This window comes from Moschus berezovskii, chromosome 12 (genome assembly GCF_049115385.1).
Source record: "Moschus berezovskii isolate FMDL1 chromosome 12, NW_MosBer_1.0, whole genome shotgun sequence".
Lineage (NCBI taxonomy): Eukaryota > Metazoa > Chordata > Mammalia > Artiodactyla > Moschidae > Moschus > Moschus berezovskii.
The window spans coordinates 84,953,676-84,972,431 of record NC_142471.1 but is presented as its reverse complement, the minus strand read 5'-3'; the positions used below and the strand labels follow the sequence as shown (position 1 = coordinate 84,972,431).

At 48.5% G+C, this 18,756-nt stretch overlaps 1 pseudogene; it reads right to left on the bottom strand.

The window, feature by feature from the left end:
* Positions 1–5,892: 5,892 nt before the first annotated feature.
* On the bottom strand, positions 5,893–7,132 carry LOC148776036 (microtubule-associated tumor suppressor 1 homolog; annotated as a pseudogene).
* Positions 7,133–18,756: the final 11,624 nt, after the last annotated feature.

Below are 18,756 nucleotides of genomic sequence, written 5' to 3'. Positions count from 1 at the left end.
AGGTGGTCTCATGGCACCCTGGGCTTCCTCCCAGCAGACGTTGACCCCCATCGTCCTAAGTAGGGTTCTGTTTGTCCAACTCCTCTAGTAGTGCAAGCATCTTCGGGGTGGGCCGGCTCTCAGATGTTTGATGAATGAATAAATGGGTGAATGAGTGGTAACCTGAGTCTCTTGCTACAGTATCTTGTCAGCAGGGCAGCCTGGTTGCTGGGTTTCCACTCCTTCTCACCTCCCTGTGCCTTGATTTCATATGAAAGATTGAGAGGTTCGCAGTGTAAACAAGGGAGCCCTCATGAAGCCCTCAGAACAGCCCTGCCCACCCCCCAGCCCCCCCAGCACCCCCCCTCCGTGAGCTGGCCGTATTCTGGCGGCGCTTCTCCTCCTGGGGGTGGGCAGGGAGGCTCGCCCCAGGCTGACCTACTTCTCCCTCAGGCGTGCTCCCTGGGATGAGTGACTCAGCATTTGGAAATCTAGCTTCTTTTTTAAGGAGCCACATCATTCCCCCATCAAACTGAAGATATTGGGCGAGGTCAAATGCCTGCTGATGGGTGGGGTGGGGTGGACAGTCAGAAGATTGTCCTGGTAAAACCAAGAGACTACGTGGCAAGGAGGACAGAAAATACGAGGTGGGCGTGAGAACGAGGGGAGGTGAGGAGGGGCTGAGGCAGGAGATGCAGGGACTGGGGTCAGAAACAGGCCTGGCATGCGAGACAGCCAAAGGGACACAGCTGTATGGAGCAGTCTTTGGGGCTCTGGGGGAGAGGGCGAGGGTGGGATGGTCTGGGGGAATGACATTGAAACATGTATATTATCATATGTGAAACGAATCACCAGTCCAGGTTCGATGCATGATACAGGATGCTCGGGGCTGGTGCATGGGGATGACCCAGAGGGAGGATAAGGGGAAGAGGGAGGTGGGAGGGGGGTTCAGGATGGGGAACATATGTACACCCATGGAGGATTCATGTCAGTGTATGGCAAAACCAATACAATGTTGTAAAGTAATTAGCCTCCAATTAAAATAAATGGATTTATATTTTTAAAATTGGAGAAGGAAATGGCAACCCACTCCAGTGTTCTTGCCTGGAGAATCCCAGGGACAGGGGAGCCTGGTGGGCTTCCATCTATGGGGTCGCACAGAGTCGAACACGACTGAAGTGACTTAGCAGCATATTTTTAAAAAATCCAAAAAAAAAAAAAGGAACCTAGGAGAAAAAACAAAAAAAAAGAAATGAGACTGGAGGCAGTGCTCATGGCTACAGTTCTGTGGATGCCACAGCCCCCAGACCCTGAGCTCTGAGGACACCCTGAGGTTGCCGCCACAGGGATACAGTGCGGCTGGAACCCTAAGGGGAAGGTCCTTTCCTCCTTCACCTCGATATTGTCTCTTGTAGACTTTTCCAAATTCCACTCTGTACAAACGAGTCCCACCAACAGCTCTGAGAAGAGAGTTCTGTGGTCACATACATGAGCCCACTCCTGTGTCCCCTCTGGGGTAATCATGAAGAATGTTCACATGGGAAGAGCCTCATAGAGTCCTGCAATCGAGAAGTCCTCCGAACATTTAGTCCAGTGTTTCCCTGACTGTTTGACCAGGGAACCCTCATCACAGCGTCTTTTCACATGTTGTTATTGTTCAGTCACTAAGTCGTGACCGACTCTTTGTGACCCCATGGACTGCAGCACGCCAGGCTTCCCAGCTTCACCATCTCCTGGAGCTTGCTCAAACTCGTGTCCATTACGTCGGTGATGCCATCCAACCATCTCATCCTCTGTCGCCCCCTTCTCCTCCTGCCCTCAATCTTTCCCAGCATCAGGATCTTTTCCTGTGAGTCAGCTCTTCCCATCAGGTGGCCAAAATGTTGGAGCTTCAGCTTCAATCTTTCCAATGAATATTCAGGCTTGATTTCACATATTACCCCCACTTCATGTATTTCTAGGAACCCCTTTCCTGGAAGGGGACCGGTACACTGTTCATAGCATTGTGATTGAACTGACTTTTATTTGCAAACTTCAAAATGAAAAGTCAGTTAAAATCTATCTTAGTTTCTCAGGGCTGCTGTAATAGGTTCTATAAACAGGGTGGTTTCAAACAACCTCTGTTGTCTCAGAATTCTGGAGGCCAGAAGCCTGTCGCCGTGGTCTGGCTCCCTCTGATGCCTGTAGGGCAGGCTCCATCCTGGTCTCTGGTAGCTTCTGGTGGATGCTGCCTCGTGGCAGAATCATGCATCTCTTCCTCTGTGTTTACATGACCATCTTCCCTCTGTGGGCTGTCTCTGTGTCTCTTCCCTTCTTATAAGAATGCCAGGGACTTCCTGTCCAGTGTCTAAGACTCCACACTCCAATGCAGGGAGCCTGGGACCCCTGTTCAGGGAACCAGATCCCACATGCTACAACTAAGAGTTTGCATGTTGCAACCAAGATAAGAAGATCCTGCCTGTTGCAACTAAGACCTGGAGCAATTCATAAAAGGAAAATGAAAAGCCAGCTGGATTGGATTAGGATCTCAGCGTGACCTCATCTTAGCCAAGCACATCTGAAAGGACCCTGGTTTCACACCAGGTCACATTTTCAGGTGTTGGGAGTTGACTTCAGTATATCTTTATGGGGGACACAATCCAACCCATAATACAACGCGTTTGCAGCAGGTGGTTCTGGGCTGGGAATTCACTGCAACCATCCAGAAAGGTGCTTTCTCCATCTTCCGAGACCTTGGCAATGATGTTGTCATGTGCAGTTACTGCCTGCCGGTCACTGTGCAGAGTCTGTTATGAATACAAACAGCATCTCGCTGCACCTCACCACAGGTGAAATGGAGTCTGAAGCCGGTTCTCTGTGTTGGCACCATCCTGGCTTTTATGTTCTCTGTTGTGCAGTTTCTGGTGGGAATCAATAGCTGGCCTCAGATCAAGTCCCCTTGTCTCCCAGATGCTTCTTCCGTGTGCTCACTTTTTTTGGGCCTTCATATGTTAATTGGCCATTTAGATTTGACATGTAGTGAATTTATGTTGAATTGATGTCTCTACCCTTTGCATGCTTTCCCTTTGTCTTCCTATTATCAGTTTGTGAGAACTTTTTTTTTTTTTTGTAATTTTATTTACTTTTGGCTGTGCTGGGATTTTGTTTCTGTGTGGGCTTTCTCTAGTTGCAGGGAGTGGTGACTACTCTCTAGTTGAGGCTCAGTAGTTGTATCTCACGGGCTTAGTTGCCCTGAGGCATGTGGGATCTTCCCGGATCAGGGATCGAACCTGAGTCTCCTGCGCTGACAGGCAGATTCTTTACCACTGAGCCGCCAGGGAAGCCCCAGTTTGTGAGAACTCTTTATCTAGGACAGCTACTAACACTTTCTCTCTCAAATGTAAATATTTTCCCACTTCACAGTTTGTCTCCTTAATTTATTATATGTTTTACTATTCAAGAATTCAATATGTTTTTGCCAAGATGTCTTTATTTTCTTTTGTATGCTTTGAATTTCCTATCTCTATGAAAAAAGATTCACCAATACAGACTTCATATTTTCTCGTCTCCTAAATTAAATCATTTTTCTTGTTTTACTTTTTTGCATGTAAACATTTATTCCAGCTGGAACTTACTTTTGCCAGCAGAACTTAAGAGTCTGAGGTAGGGATCCGACATTATTTTCATCCAGAAAGATACCCACTTGGGCTAGCACCATCTGTTAAGCTATCCTTTCCCATTGAATTTCCACTCGCTCCTGTTGAATTTTCTCCAGGGAGGACAAGGCTGGGAAGCTGTTATGGAGGAGGTATGGTTTTGGGAACTGCAGGAGTGTTGGGATGAGGTGCTTTGATGAGGGAGGAGCCTGTGGAAGAAGGGAAAGGAGTTGAGGTCTGAAGGGTTTGACTGAGGATAAGAGGTTATGGGGTCAGAGAGCTGAACAATGTCAGGTGCTCCCCTGTCACCCTTGGGGGAGCCACCCCGGAACCAGAGCTTCCAGCTGCGGTGGGGCCAGCACTCCTGGGACAGGGAACCCTGTGTGGGTGCAGCGTGCCCTTGTCCACAGGGTGTGGTCCCAGAGGAGTGGCCGTCTGGGGTGTTGATGAGAAGGCAGAGGCACATGGCCTGGGACTTGAGGAGACAGGTCAGAGGGATTCCTCAGAGGCTGGAAAGCAGCAGGAGCCCAGGAGTCCAGTTTTCTTGATGCTGGCCATGGATGCAGCCTCCACTGCTGTGTCCTGCACACACCCCCGCCCCCCTGCCCCACCCCACCCCAGCACTCACCTTCCGAGGATGCCAATGGATTCTTCCTGGAAGCATCTCGTACTTTGTATGGGCTTGCCCTGTGCATGGGGCAGTCCGGAAATGCTAATTAATTAACTACTGGCTTCAGGAGCAGACCTCAATGCAGGATGGGTGAGATTTAGTGGACAAACCCCCAGCTTGTTTGGTCCTTAGGTGGGCAACTCTGATCAGTGGTCTGCACCCTCCCTAGAGGTCCTCACCAGGACCCAACTCCAGTTGCCCATGGCAATGATCTTGGGAACACACCTTTCCCTCTCTCTTTCCCTTGCTCCCCTACCTGAGCTTCCAGGGACCACCTCCCAGATCAACTCCTGGCACTCTCATCCTTATCTCAGAGGTTGCTGCTGGGGCAACCCAAACTCCAATGTTAGGTCAGCACCCCAGAGGGCTGGTGGAAACATCTCATCCCTCTGGCTTCAAGCACAGTTGGTCCCAGGGTATGGGGGAGGTGAGTGTGAGCCTCTGGGGAAGGGAGGAGAGGCTTGCAGAGTTTGCCCCCAGGGAAGGCTTAGCATTGTAGGTTGTGAGCAACAGAAACTCCATTCTAACTAGTTTAATCCAAACCAGGCTCCTATGTCCATGGAATTCTCTAGGCAAGAATACTGGAGTGGGTAGCCGTTCCCTTCTCCAGGGGATCTTCCTGACCCAGGGATCGAACCCAGATCTCCTGTATTACAGGCGGGTTCTTTACCGTCTGAGCCAGCCAGGGAAGCCCACAATATTGACTTACAGAGCTGAAAAACTCTGATGATGGCACTAGTCTGATGATGGCACTATCCTGAGACAGGGCTGAGCCCAGGAGCTCAAACCAAGTCAGCAGTTCTCTCTCCGTGGCTCACCTGCTTCACTTGTGATTGGTTTCATTCTGGAAGGGCGGCTTTTCTCTAGCCCCAGGTTTATACTCTGCTAGCTTAACAACCCCATTAGAAAGAGTCTGCCTTTCCTTCAGTAATTTTAGGGAATGTCCCAGCCCCAACTCTCACTCACTAAAGTCCCGTGAAAGACCAAAGTCTGAACCAATGCTTGAAGCCAGGTGGAGGGGATGACTGACCTCCCACCCTGGGGAGTGAGCTCAGCCTCCTAAGATGGGGGGCCTTGTCTCTCCCTGAAAAGATGGGCTCCATTCTCTATGGAAGAATGAACAGGAAAGTGGAGTCAACAGATGAAGATGGGTGGGCTGGGTTGGTGAGGGACAAAGAACAGAACAGCTGGGAGAGGAAGGCAGGGGGAAAGGGGAGAATTTCGGTGACTTTCTTGCAGAGCTCAGGACGCCCTAGTTGTGCACGCTGGCTTAGTTGCTCTGCGGCGTGTAGGAGCTTAGATCCCTGACCAGAGATTGAGTCTGCATCCCCTGCATTGGAAGGCGGATTCTTTCTTTTGTGTGTGTGGTGAAGGTTATATAAATTACAAAAGTTATATAAATCTTTATCTTAACAGGCCCTGAGAGTTTTCTCTTTACCCGTAGGTGAAAAAGGCAATGACCAAGGTTTTCCCGTTCCATAAGTGCTTTGTGCAACAGTGTCCGTGTAGATCCGTTCCCATAGTATCTTTGGACCGGGTCGGAAGCCTTCCTCCGGAGTCCAGTCTCATGTATGAAGAGCCAGTTTGGGAAGCCATGACTTCCCACTTCTAGGGCAGGTGGTGTGCAATTGCGGGCGGGGTCAGTCCTGTAGAGACTCCGTCAATCTGTCTCTGGCTCCCAGGAAGGTCATCTGAGTGAGACTCGCTGGGGCTGGGGAAGGAGCCAGAGTTCCGAGGTGACTGGAAGGGGATGACGGGGATCTTGGGAGACCTCTTGGGGCTGTACAGGGTCCCATTGTGGAGCTTCCAGAGCAGCTACTCGTCCTCCAGGGAGAGGCGCTTCTCCAGCGACTCCTGCAGGACCGCCTGCTCCATGGAAAGTTGCCTGGAAACTGCCACGTGCTTGTCCAGCCGAGCTTTTAAATCCTCAGGCTTGTCCACCAGTGCTGTGTTATTGTCCGCCACTGTCTCCATCTTCATTCACTTGATGTCCCCCTGGCGCAGCCTCTGATTCTCGATCTCCAGCACAGCTTTCAGGCTTTCTAACTCTTGCTCCAGATACATGATCTGGGGTTTTTTTAAAATTTGCTTTCTCTCTTGATATTCTTTTCTGTTCTTCCGATTTCGACTTTTCATTTAAAGCATCATTTTCACTCTTCAGATCATTGATTTTGTTTCTCCAGTGATTCCTGCTTCTTGTAAAGCAAATCCTCAAGGGATTTCTTTTCCATTTCGTGGCTTTTCTTGATTTCTGAAAGAAGGTGGATTCTTAACCACTGGACCACCAGGGAAGTCCCGAGGGGGTTTTATTTTCAGAACTTTTAATTTGGAAGTGGTTTTAGATTTACCCAAGATCTAGAAAGATAATACAACTTTGTTGTGTGTTCCCATTCAGTCTTGTGTGAACAGCTTATGTGCCCACAGTGCATTTACCAAACCTAAGAAATCGTGTTACTATTGATGAAACTACAGACTTCACTCAGATTTCCTCAGTTTTACCCACTGAGTCCATTTTTCCTTTCTAGGATCCAGTCCAGGGTCCTAGTTTGCTTTCAGTCATCGCATGCTTTTATTTATAGTCATGTGTCTCCTCCAGCCTGTGACTGCTTTTGCCATCTTTCTCTCCCTTTCATTACCTGGACAAACTCGAGAGGAGCTATCAGCTGTTTCATAGAACATCCCTCAGCGTCGGAGTACCTGACGTTTTCTCCTGAGGACTCTAAGCTCACGGATTTGGGAACGAAGACCAAAGAGGTGAAGTCTTATCGGTGCATCGTACCCACGGGCTCAGGGTACCAATGTGATTTTCCACTGTGCTGCCCGCCGGGCTCTCTGCCGTAAGGTTCATATTTCCCCCTTTTCCACACTCTATTTGGGATTCCTGGCTTTGGACAAGCTTTATCCTGGAAATGGGGAGCAGGCACCCTCTCTGTCCTCCTGGGTTCTCCCTCCTCTGGGACCAGGCCTCTTCTTACACCTGCCAGAGTGGAGGCTGGTGCTGCGTATCCCAGCCCCCTTCACTCTCCAGAAAGGCCAGTGATGGCTTCTTCTCCAGCTTCAGAATCTTAGGGCCATCCCGTCTGCTGGGTCAAAGGACCACTGTGCTTCAGAGGTGGCTGGTTTGGGGCTCTAGCTGTGTACATCTGGATTCTAATTGGTAAACTTGGGCCAACGCCAGGTATGGCTCTGCTCCAGCTTCCTGGAGAAACCGGGTGTTTTCTCTGCGACAAGGAGGGTTTTCTCCAGGGCAGTAAGGAGGGTTTGCTTGCAAAAGCAGGACTAGGAGGCCAGCGGTGCCTCTCACCTATTGGGAGGAGATGGATGTCTCTACTGCAAAGAAGGAGATGGAGGATCTCCTGGTGGCCTTAGAGTGAGGCTCACAGAATTGGGGAGGACACCAGCTCTGGTCCGAGCTGCTGGTGACAGCTGGTCTGCCAGGGTCTCTACTGACCTGCAGCTGCTCTCTGGAATCAAAACATTTTGTAGATTCAGTCGTTTGGGTCTTGTTGGCAATTATGTTCTGAGGGATAATCCATTGCTGGAGCAAGTAAGACCCTGTGCTTTGAAAGGAGGCCGAGCCTATAAAAATAAGCATGGTTGGTGACCCAGAAAACTCGGAAGTTTGTCCGATTCCTGTGCATGTATGGAATTTGAGCACTTTAGCTCCTCCTGGCATCCAGGGACAGGCTGGGAAGACGCTGGGTTTGGACTTGGTGTCAGCCTTGTGAGATGCAGGCCTTGGCTGCACCCTCCATTAGCTTGGGGTGACCTCGGGCAAGCCACCTGGCCTCTGGAACCTGGTGTCTCCTCTGAGAAATGGGGATAATAATAGTGCTGCCATTGTGTTTTGCAGCTCAGGGGCTGTTTGGATTTGAGGTCATTAGGCAGGCAGGAAATTAAAAATACATATTTGCATGAGAGCTATTTTCTGCTTGGCCCAAGAAGGAGAAACAAGATTTGGGTGCTGTGTGCCTGGGGCTGAGAAGGATACTAGGGTGGTGGGGAGGACCCCGTTTGCCTCCCTCACCTTTGCCCAAAGGACTGGCTCTGAGTCCCGTGAAGCAGGAAACAGAAGTGGCTGCCTTGGGGAAACTTTGCAAGATGTGGGGCTCAAGTGGTGCTGCTTGGGCCCCAGGAGGGCCCCTGGGCCATTTGAGCCTGGATACTGCCAGGGCTGGGGGAACACCACGGGTACCTGGAAGATTTCCTGCCCTGGGAGATGGTGTCTGAACACCAGCGCCAGGGCAGGGTGGGATGTGTCCCCAGAGGGGCTTGTGGGCAGCACTGAAGAGTCTGGAATAGAGGAACGTGAGCAGAGATCATGCCTGAGCCCATGGGAGCCCCAGGAATATCTGGAACAAGGGCCAAGGAGGCTGAGATCCTGAGGGTGGTGGACTTGAGCTGGTAAGATGCAGGCTCAGTGGTCACGGGGCCCCCAGATGGACCTGCAGGGATGGTCGAGGACACTGGGCTTTTATAACACCTACTTCTTAAGACTGGGGGGCAGGAGAGAGCACCAGGGACAGGCATTGTCACAGCACTCGAAGTGTTGTGACAAGCTCCAGTGCGCCACACCCAGCCACCTTGTCATCACTCTGAGCCTCAGTTTTCACACATGTGAAATGGAGATGATGGGAATGCTCTCTTCCCCCAGGATTGTTACAAGGATATCTCTGAGTGTGTGTGTGTGAGTGTTCAGTCACTCAGTCGTGTCCGACTCTTTTGTGACCCCATGGACTATAGGCCACCAGGCTCCTTGGTCCATGGGGATTGTCCAGGCAAGAATACTGGAGTGGGTTGCCATTTCCTTCTCCAGGGGAATCTTCCCAACCCAGGGATTGAACCCGTGTCTCTTGTGCCTCCTGCATTGGCAGGAGCCATCTAGGAAGCCGTTATGGGGATGGAGTGACAGAAATGTGATTTCTTCTCTGAGGCTGAATGACAGGCACAGTCTCACAGCTGCGCATCAGGGTCAGATTCTGTTTGTGTCATAATAAGCAACATATCCCTGAATAGCCGATGCTCAGCTGGTGTGGTTGAAGGAAGAAGCGAATGCTGTTCCCATATTCCACAGTGTCCCATTAGAGCCCGAAGTGCTATTTGCAGAAGTCCTGTTACGGACACACTCCCACAGAAACAAGCAGAACCTGAACCCTGAGCAATGAAGGCACCTGATGGTCACTGAGACCTGGCCCCAGACCTATTACAATGCTGCTTTCTTTAATCCTCGTAATGATCCCATGAAGTGGGTCCTATGACCAGAACCCAATTCCCACTGAATATAATTCCCATTGTGCAGCAAAAGGACCAAGTCTTGGAGAGGCCAGGTGATTTGTCCGAGTTTCCAAGGAGGTAAGAGGCCAAGCCAGGATTGGAGCCAGGTGGCTTACTCCAGTGTCCAAACGTTCCAGCCTTTCCTTTTGCAGCTGATGGTGGCAGAGAACTTGGTCCCAGGTATCCAGCGGGCAGGCCATCCCTGGACCCCCTCTCTGGTTAACCAACCCAGGCCCCCCACCGCACCACACCACTAATGAGCAGTTTCTAGTCAGTTGCTGCCAGGAAACACAAGACCCCAGGTTTCCTACAGGAATTACATTAAAGGCTTAAGAGGCAGAGAATGTTTCAGAATAGCTATTGGAGCCAACAATTATTATTTTTTTTTGGTGCAATGGGTAAAATTTCTCTCTCTATTCTTACTCCCTTGCTAAACCACTCAATTGAATAAGTAAGAGAAACAGCAGCATGTGTTATTTGAAAACTGTTTAGTGCAATTACCTCTGCAGACTTTACTGAATTTGAAAATGATAGATGGCAAATCTTAATTTCCCAAGCTCTCCATACTGGCAAGCAGTTTGTTAAAGACTAGCAGTGCAGCTAATCGCTGGTGCATAATGCCCGCAAATACAACGTTTTTCCTTTTTATATAACACATTATGCTAATCATCCTGTATTCCATTTTTCAATAAAAGGTCAGCAGAGCACTGTTTGTTCAGAATGTGCAATTTAAACTTCATGTCTGTCATTAGAGATAATCTAGGTTTGCTGTATCAAGTGGGGTTGTCATAGAAACCAGACCCGCAAGCTCTGTTTACGGCCTTTGGAGAATAAACACTTTGCATTTATTTCTCTGGAAAGGGAAAAAAAAAACCCCACATCAGAAATCATCGAACGATTAAGTGAGGTTTGAAAACAAAGCAGTGATAGCCTAGAAGAGAGAACTATGTCATTCATCAAAAGTCAATAACTGTCAGGCAGTTGGGATACCGGGGCATTCTAGCAGGTGACTGGAGGAAGTGGTCGAATATTTCCCCTGGGAAAAACAAGTAAGGGAGAGTGAATGTGTTATTATGCCAAGTACAGAATTAATTTAAGTGTGCTAATGGGCTTTATCCAAACTAATATACCCTTGAAAAATGTTTTGTATAATTTGCATCAAGTGCCTGATTAGGCTTTTTTGTGCCATATATTTGGATATTCATTTGCCAGCCTCACAGCTGAAATGATTCCACAGTATGGTTTTTCTGATCTTTCTCTCCTCATTTATAATGACCCTCCCTGGAAGCAGTTCAGAGCTTCTGGGCTTAAGCATTTTAAGACCCTGCTTGAGTAGCTTTACCATATTTATCAAACAGAAATGCAGGATGCATTAAATTTGAATTAAATGTGAACACTTTCAAATTTGAATACTTTTTAAAGCGTAATTATGCCCCAAATATTTCATGAAATATGCTGAAGTTATCCATTGCTTATCTGAAATGCAAATTTAACTGGGCGTCCTATGTGAAATCTGTCTTCCTGTGTCTGGGGGATCCAAGGAGGCGAAGAGGTAGTTCTCTGGCCTCCTCTGCCAGCCCCAGACCTGTGATTCCTTTTATAGGCGAGTGAGAAACTTGTGCATGGGATGCACGTGGCTGTTACCGTTCAGTCGCTCAGTCGTGTCCGGCTCTCTGTGACCCCGTGGTCTGCAGCATGCCAGGCTTCCCTGTCCTTCACCATCTTCCAGACTTCGCTCAAATCATGTCCATTGAGCTGATGATGCCATCCACCCATCTCATCCTCTGTCGCCCCATTCTCCTGCCCTCAGTCTTTCCCAGCATCAGGGACTTTTCCAGTGAGTCGCCTTTTGGCATCCGGTGACCAAAGTATTGGAGCTTCAGCTTCAGCATCAGTCCTTCCAATGAATATTCAGGGTTGATTTCCTTTAGGATTGACTGTGCATGACGAATCCTGTTATGTCACAGTGTAATTGTGGCTCTAATGTGCCGGAGGCACCAAGCAGAGTCAAGTGCAAACAATCACCCACCTGAAAACAACCAAACACCGCTTGGCACCGCCACCCCACAGGGGAATGCTTCTAGGGGTTTTCCCACTGAAAGAGGACCTCCTTCCCAGGGCTGGGAGCTTGCTGCCCTCAGTCCTTTCTGGATCTAGTCTCTCGCTTTTTTGGAGCTGGGCCAGAGGAAAGACCTGAGGCTAATCTGTGGGGTGTGATGCTCAGTTCAAAGGGTGGGGTTCTGTGAACTGTGGCCCTGGCTCTGGGCAACTTCACTGTTGTAACCTCCCTGCCCTCTTCCTCCCCGCCCCCCTACCCTGATGCAGGAGCCGCAAGAGACACCGGTTTGATCCCTGGGTCGGGAAGATCCCCTGAAGAAGGGCATGGCAACCCACTTCGGTATTCTTGCCTGGAGAATCCCCATGGACAGAGGAGCCTGGTGGCCTGCAGTCCATAGGGGTGCAAAGAATAGGACCAGACTGAAGCGACTTACCATGCATACCACCCATGCAACACCATTCGCAGAAATCTGGTAATTGGCAGAAGGTGCAGTCGTTAGACCATTGGATTCAGGTTGATGGAGTGAAGTAAAACCCAACACACATTTCAGCATATGGGAATTCAGTATTTGCTGCCCTGGCTCAGGCACCCCAGGGCACCCAAAGCCAGAAGACAGCCAGTCCTCCAGGCGGCTCTCGGTCAGCAGGGTCTCAGCCCCCGAGGTCGCTTGAGAACTAGCAGACAGTCCAAGTGCCAGAGCAGAGGCAGAAACAAAGTGCCAGGACAATGCGTGGGAGGAAGAGATGGATTCTACCCGGGGCATCTGGGGAGCCTTCTTGGAGAAGGGGGATTCACAACTGATTTTTTGAGTACAGAGTATTAAATCACATTTAATCTTTGATCTTCGAAGACAGAGTATTAAATCAGATTAGTTAACACTAAAAAGTATGTCTCTTACAAGGACATTCTCACTGGTTTTGGGGGCCACCCCAATTCAGCACCATCTCATCTTCATCCTTAATTACCTCTGCAGGGACCCTATTTCAAGAGAAGGTCACATTTTGAGTTCCTATGTAGTTACGAATTTTTGGAGGCGGCTACACATTGGAGAAGGAAATGGCAACCCACTCCAGTGTTCTTGCCTGGAGAATCCCAGGGACAGGGGAGCCTGGTAGGCTTCCGTCTATGGGGTCACACAGAGTCGGACATGACTGAAGTGACGCAGCAGCAGCAGCAGCAGCAGTGAAGGCAATGGAGAAGGCAATGGCAACCCACTCCAGTGCTCTTGCCTGGACAATCCCATGGATGGAGGAGCCTGGTAGCCTGCGGTCCATGGGGTCGCTAAGAGTCGGACACGACTGAACATCTTCACTTTCACTTTTCACTTTCATGCACTGGAGAAGGAAATGGCAACCCACTCCAGTGTTCTTGCCTGGAGAATCCCAAGGATGGGGGAGCCTGGTGGGCTGCCATCTATGGGGTTGCACAGAGTCAGACACGACTGAAGTGATTTAGCAGCAGGAGTGAAGGCAATGGCAACCCACTCCAGTACTCTTGCCTGGAAAATCCCATGGATGGAGGAGCCTGGTGGGCTGCAGTCCATGGGGTCGTGAAGAGTCGGACACGACTGAGCGACTTCACTTTCACTTTTCCCTTTCATGCACTGGAGAAGGAAATGGCAACCCACTCCAGTGTTCTTGCCAGGAGAATCCCAGGGATGGGGGAGCCTGGTGGGCTGCTGTCTATGGGGTTGCACAGAGTCAGACACGACTGAAGTGATTTAGCAGCAGCAGTGAAGGCAATGGCAACCCACTCCAGTGTTCTTGCCAGGAGAATCCCAGGGATGGAGGGAACCTGGTGGGCTGCCGTCTATGGGGTCGCACAGAGTCGGACACGACTGAAGTGACTTAGCAGCAGCAGCAGCAGCAGTCAACCCACTACAGTTGCCAATGATGAAGTCTTACAGATTTCACCAAATGTAGAGATTCTGCTTTCTCTTGGACAGTCAGATCTGACCCTGGTGGTCTGCAATAGGCCGGTAAGAGGGACAGCCGGCCTTTTCCCAGGCCCGCCCTCTCCAGGTCCCAGGTGCCCTGCTCAGTTCTTCACCTGCCCAAGCCCTGCTTTAGTTCAGGTGGAGCCGTCACAGGGCCTCTGTGTGGCTGGAATCTGCTTCCTCTTCTCCCAGCTCCTTCCTAATGCTTTCTTCATGATGCACACTCATTTATTCTATGCATGAACTACTGGTTAACAGTATTTATCTCCAGAGTCACAAATATTTGATTCCAATTAGGGACACCAAATTGAGACCCACGCAGCATCAAAAATGCAGTGTGTGTGTGTTAGTTGTTAAATCGTGTCTGACTCACTGCAACCCCATGGACTGTCGCCCGCCAGGCTCCTCTGTCCATGGAATGCTCCAAGCAAGAATACTGGAGTGGGTAGCCGTTCCCTTCTTCAGGGGATCTTCCAGACCCAGGGATCAAACACAGGTCTCCTGCATTGCAGGCAGATTCTTTATTGTCTGAACCACCAGAGAAGCTGCAGGTCAGGTGATTGAGAGCCCTGGGACACAGGACAAGGAGGAAGGGTGTAGGCTCCCAGACCAGGCAAGCCATGCAGCTCCTGCTCTGATCCCTCTGTGGTCTTGGATGAGTAACTCAGTTTTAGCTAACCTCAGTTTAACACCTGTGAAATGGGTATAATAATAGTTCCCTTCAATGTTGTGAGAACTTGAAATACTTGTGTAAAGTGCCCAGCACAGTGCTGGCATACAGTAGAGGCTTAATAACTGTCTGGTAAATAAATGATGCATGAACTAGTCTGAACTTGGAATCCCTTCCAGCTAAAATTGGCTAAATAGTTCAGGTGCAAATAATAGTATACAAACCACACTAAAGAAATCAGAAAAGAAGGTGATAGAATATTCCAAGAAAGATGCTTCTTGGCTCTGCAATGCAATAAACTATGCAGTTTTTTCAGTCAAAAGGGAATTCCCTCCAAGATCAGTAACTAGTCATTCCAGAAATAGTAATAATGACAAACCTCATTGGTTATCCCAATAGATGTAGCCTTTATGTAATTAGGGAGCAAAGATATTTTTCAAACATCTAGGATAGCATTTCCAATTGTGTGTGTTCTAAAAGCAGTTAATATTAATAGGTGTTCTGTGAAAAAAGAGTTTCTGGTCAAACAATTTGGAAAAATATTCAAGTATTAAAGTTTTCTTTGCAGCAGGAATTTCTAGAGCCTTTACTCTGTTAAAGACCTTTTAGAACTAACATCCAAAAAAGATGTCCTTTTCATCATAGGGGACTGGAATGCAAAAGTAGGAAGTCAAGAAACACCTGGAGTAACAGGCAAATTTGGCCTTGGAGCATGGAATGAAGCAGGGCAAAGGCTAATAGAGTTTTGCCAAGAGAACGCACTGGTCATAGCAAACACCCTCTTCCAACAACACAAGAGAAGACTCTACACATGGACATCACCAGATGGTCAACACCAAAATCAGACTGATTATATTCTTTGCAGCCAAAGATGGAGACGCTCTATACAGTTAGCAAAAACAAGACCAGGAGCTGACTGTGGCTCAGATCATGAACTGCTTATTGCCAAATTCAGACTTAAATTGAAGAAAGTAGGGAAAACCATTAGACCATTCAGATATGACCTAAATCAAATCCCTTATGATTATACAGTGGAAGTAAGAAATAGATTTAAGGGTCTAGATCTGATAGATAGAGTGTCTGATGAACTCTGGATGGAGGTTCATGACATTGTACAGGAGACAGGGACCAAGACCATCCCCATGGAAAAGAAATGCAAAAAAGCAAAATGGCTGTCTGAGGAGGCCTTACAAATAGCTGTGAAAAGAAGAGAAGCAAAAAGCAAAGGAGGAAAGGAAAGATATAAGCATCTGAATGCAGAGTTCCAAAGAATAGCAAGAAGAGATAAGAAAGCCTTCCTCAGTGATCAATGCAAAGAAATAGAGGAAAACAACAGAATAGGAAAAACAAGAGATCTTTTCAAGAAAATTAAAGATATCAAGGGAACATTTCATGCAAAGATGGGCTCGATAAAGGACAGAAATGGTATAGACCTAACAGAAGCAGAAGATATTAAGAATAGGTGGCAAGAATACACAGAAGAACTGTACAAAAAGATCTTCACAACGAAGATAATCACGATGGCGTGATCACTCACCTGGAACCAGACATCTTGGAATGTGAAGTCAAGTGGGCCTTAGAGAGCATCACGACGAACAAAGCTAGTGGAGGTGATGGAATTCCAGTTGAGCTATTTCAACTCCTGAAAGATGATGCTGTGAAAGTGCTGCACTCAATATGCCAGCAAATTTGGAAAACTCAGCAATGGCCACAGGACTGGAAAACGTCAGTCTTCATTCCAATCCCAAAGAAAGGCAATGCCAAAGAATGTTTAAACTACCACACAATTGCACTCATCTCACACGCTAGTAAAGTCATGCTCAAAATTCTCCAAGCTAGGCTTCAGCAATATGTGAATCGTGAACTTCCAGATGTTCAAGCAGGTTTTAGTAAAGGCAGAGGCACCAGAGATCAAATTGCCAACATCCGCTGGATCACGGAGAAAGCAAGAGAGTTCCAGAAAAACATCTATTTCTGCTTCATTGACTATGCCAAAGCCTTTGACTGTGTGGATCACAATAAACTGTGGAACATTCTGAAAGAGATGGGAATCCCAGACCACCTGACCTGCCTCTTGAGAAACCTGTATGCAGGTCAGGAAGCAACAGTCAGAACTGGACATGGAACAACAGACTGGTTCCAAATAGGAAAAGGAGTACGTCAAGATTGTATATTGTCACCCTGCTTATTTAACTTATATACAGAGTACATCATGAGGAATGCTGGGCTGGAAGAAGCACAAGCCAGAATCAAGATTGCTGGGAGAAATATCAATAACCTCAGATATACAGATGACACTACCCTTATGGCAGAAAGTGAAGAGGAACTCAAAGGCCTCTTGATGAAAGTGAAAGAGGAGAGTGAAAAGGTTGGCTTGAAGCTCAACATTCAGAAAACAAAGATCATGGCATCTGGTCCCATCACTTCATGGGAAATAGATGGGGAAACAGTGGAAACAGTGTCAGACTTTATTTTTTGCGGCTCCAAAATCACTTCGGATGCTGATTGCAGCCATGAAATTAAAAGACGCTTACTCCTTGGAAGGAAAGTTATGACCAGCCTAGATAGCATATTAAAAAGCAGAGTCATTACTTTGCCAACCAAGGTCCGTCTAGTCAAGGCTATGGTTTTTCCTATGGTCCTGTATGCATGTGAGAGTTGGACTGTGAAGAAAGCTGAGCGCTGAAGAATTGATGCTTTTGAACTGTGGTGCTGAAGACTCTTGAGAGTCCCTTGGACTGCAAAGAAATCCAACCAGTCCATTCTAAAAGAGATCAGTCCTGGGTGTTCATTGGAAGGACTGATGCTAAAGCTGAAACTGCAATACTTTGGGCACCTCATGTGACGAGTTGACTCACTGGAAAAGAGTCTGATGCTAGGAGGGATTGGGGGTAGGAGGAGACGGGGATGGCAGAGAATGAGATGGCTGGATGGCATCAGCGACTCTGTGGACATGAGTTTGAGTGAACTCCGGGAGTTGGAGATGGACAGGGAGGCCTGGCGTGCTGTGGTTCATGGGGTCACAAAGAGTCGGACATGACTAAGTGACTGAACTGAACTTACTCTGTTAATATGAAGTATGGAATTCCTAAATGAGTGTAGAGCATGGAGTATTTCCCAGATGTATTTGGGCAGAGAAAAACCACCTCCTCCCATCTCTTTTTTGGGACTAGCAAGGCATAGAGCCCAGCACCAGGAAAACACACCATGCTTTCTAGTGAGTGCTGTCCCCCCACCAAATTCTAGATATTTTTGTAGGTTTCAGGAGGGCTCTAGCCCTGGTTAGAAATGGCTGGCTGCACAGTCCGGGATTTTTGGTTATTAGATGACAGGCTAAACAAAGGGCTGTGGGAGGAAACAAACTGGGCCCTGAGCCTATCTGAACGAAGTCACCTTTAAGGCAACCGGTCAGAGACTCCTGAAGGCAGCCTACAGACTGCCCAGATAGGAAGGGATGGGGAGTCCAGCTTCCCCATATGGATTCCCACCTCCAGGAGTCCAGGAGGTTCCAGGACCTCCAGGCCCAAATCTCATTTTCAGAGGAGCTTCCAGCTAAAGTGCTGGAACACAGATAGGGCTTCCTGGCTCTAGAGGCTGGGGATTGCCTGTTCCTGAAGTCGTCACCTTCAGGTTCCTTATTTCTGTGCCACTCAACCCCACCGGCTGACTCTGCCCGGTAACCCCCGACCCATCAGGACTCGAGGACCCAGCAAAACTCATCAGCCTTAGGGTTTAAGTCTTAGGTTCACCTCTAAGTCACTCTTTTTTGCTGACTAACTTATTTTTATTTGTTTTTGGCTGCACTGTGTCTTTGTTGCTGTGTGCACACTTTCTCCAGTTGCAGCAAGAAGGAGCTCCTCTCTAGCTGTGGTGCTCAGGCTTCTCATTGTGCTGGCTTCTCGAGGTGTGGGGCACAGGCTCTAGAGCACGGGCTCAGCAATTGTGACGCGTGGACTTAGTTTCCCCCTGGCATGTGGAATCTTCCTGGACCAGGGATCGAACCTGTGTCCCCTGCATTGGCAGGCAGATTCTTAACTTTTGGACCACCCAGGAAGTCTTCTTTAAGTCATTCTTTACAATTCCTCTGCTCATATCTCTTGGCAATTCAGTCACATGTCTCTCCTAGCTGCGCAGGAGGCAGGGAAATGAGTCTTTTACCTGAGTGCCCTTGGGTCTGCCTGAAAAATCAGTGCTGTCCTAAGAAAAAAGATGGGGACACTGGGAGGATATATGCATGCTAAGTTGCTTCAGTCATGTCTGATTCTTTGCCACTGTATGGACTGTAGCCCGCCAGGCTCCTCTGTCCGTGGGATTCTCCAGGTAAGAATACTGGAGTGGGTTGCCATGCCTTCCTCTGGGGGATCAGGATCCATCACAAGGATCAAACCTGCGTCTCTCACGTCTCCTGCATTGGCAGACAGGTTCTTTACCACTAGGGTCACCTGGGAAGCCCTCTGGGAGGATACTGGGAAGTAACTAACAGTCTGCTGGAACATCCTTACTTAACTTTGAACAAGATACTCTTTTTGTTTA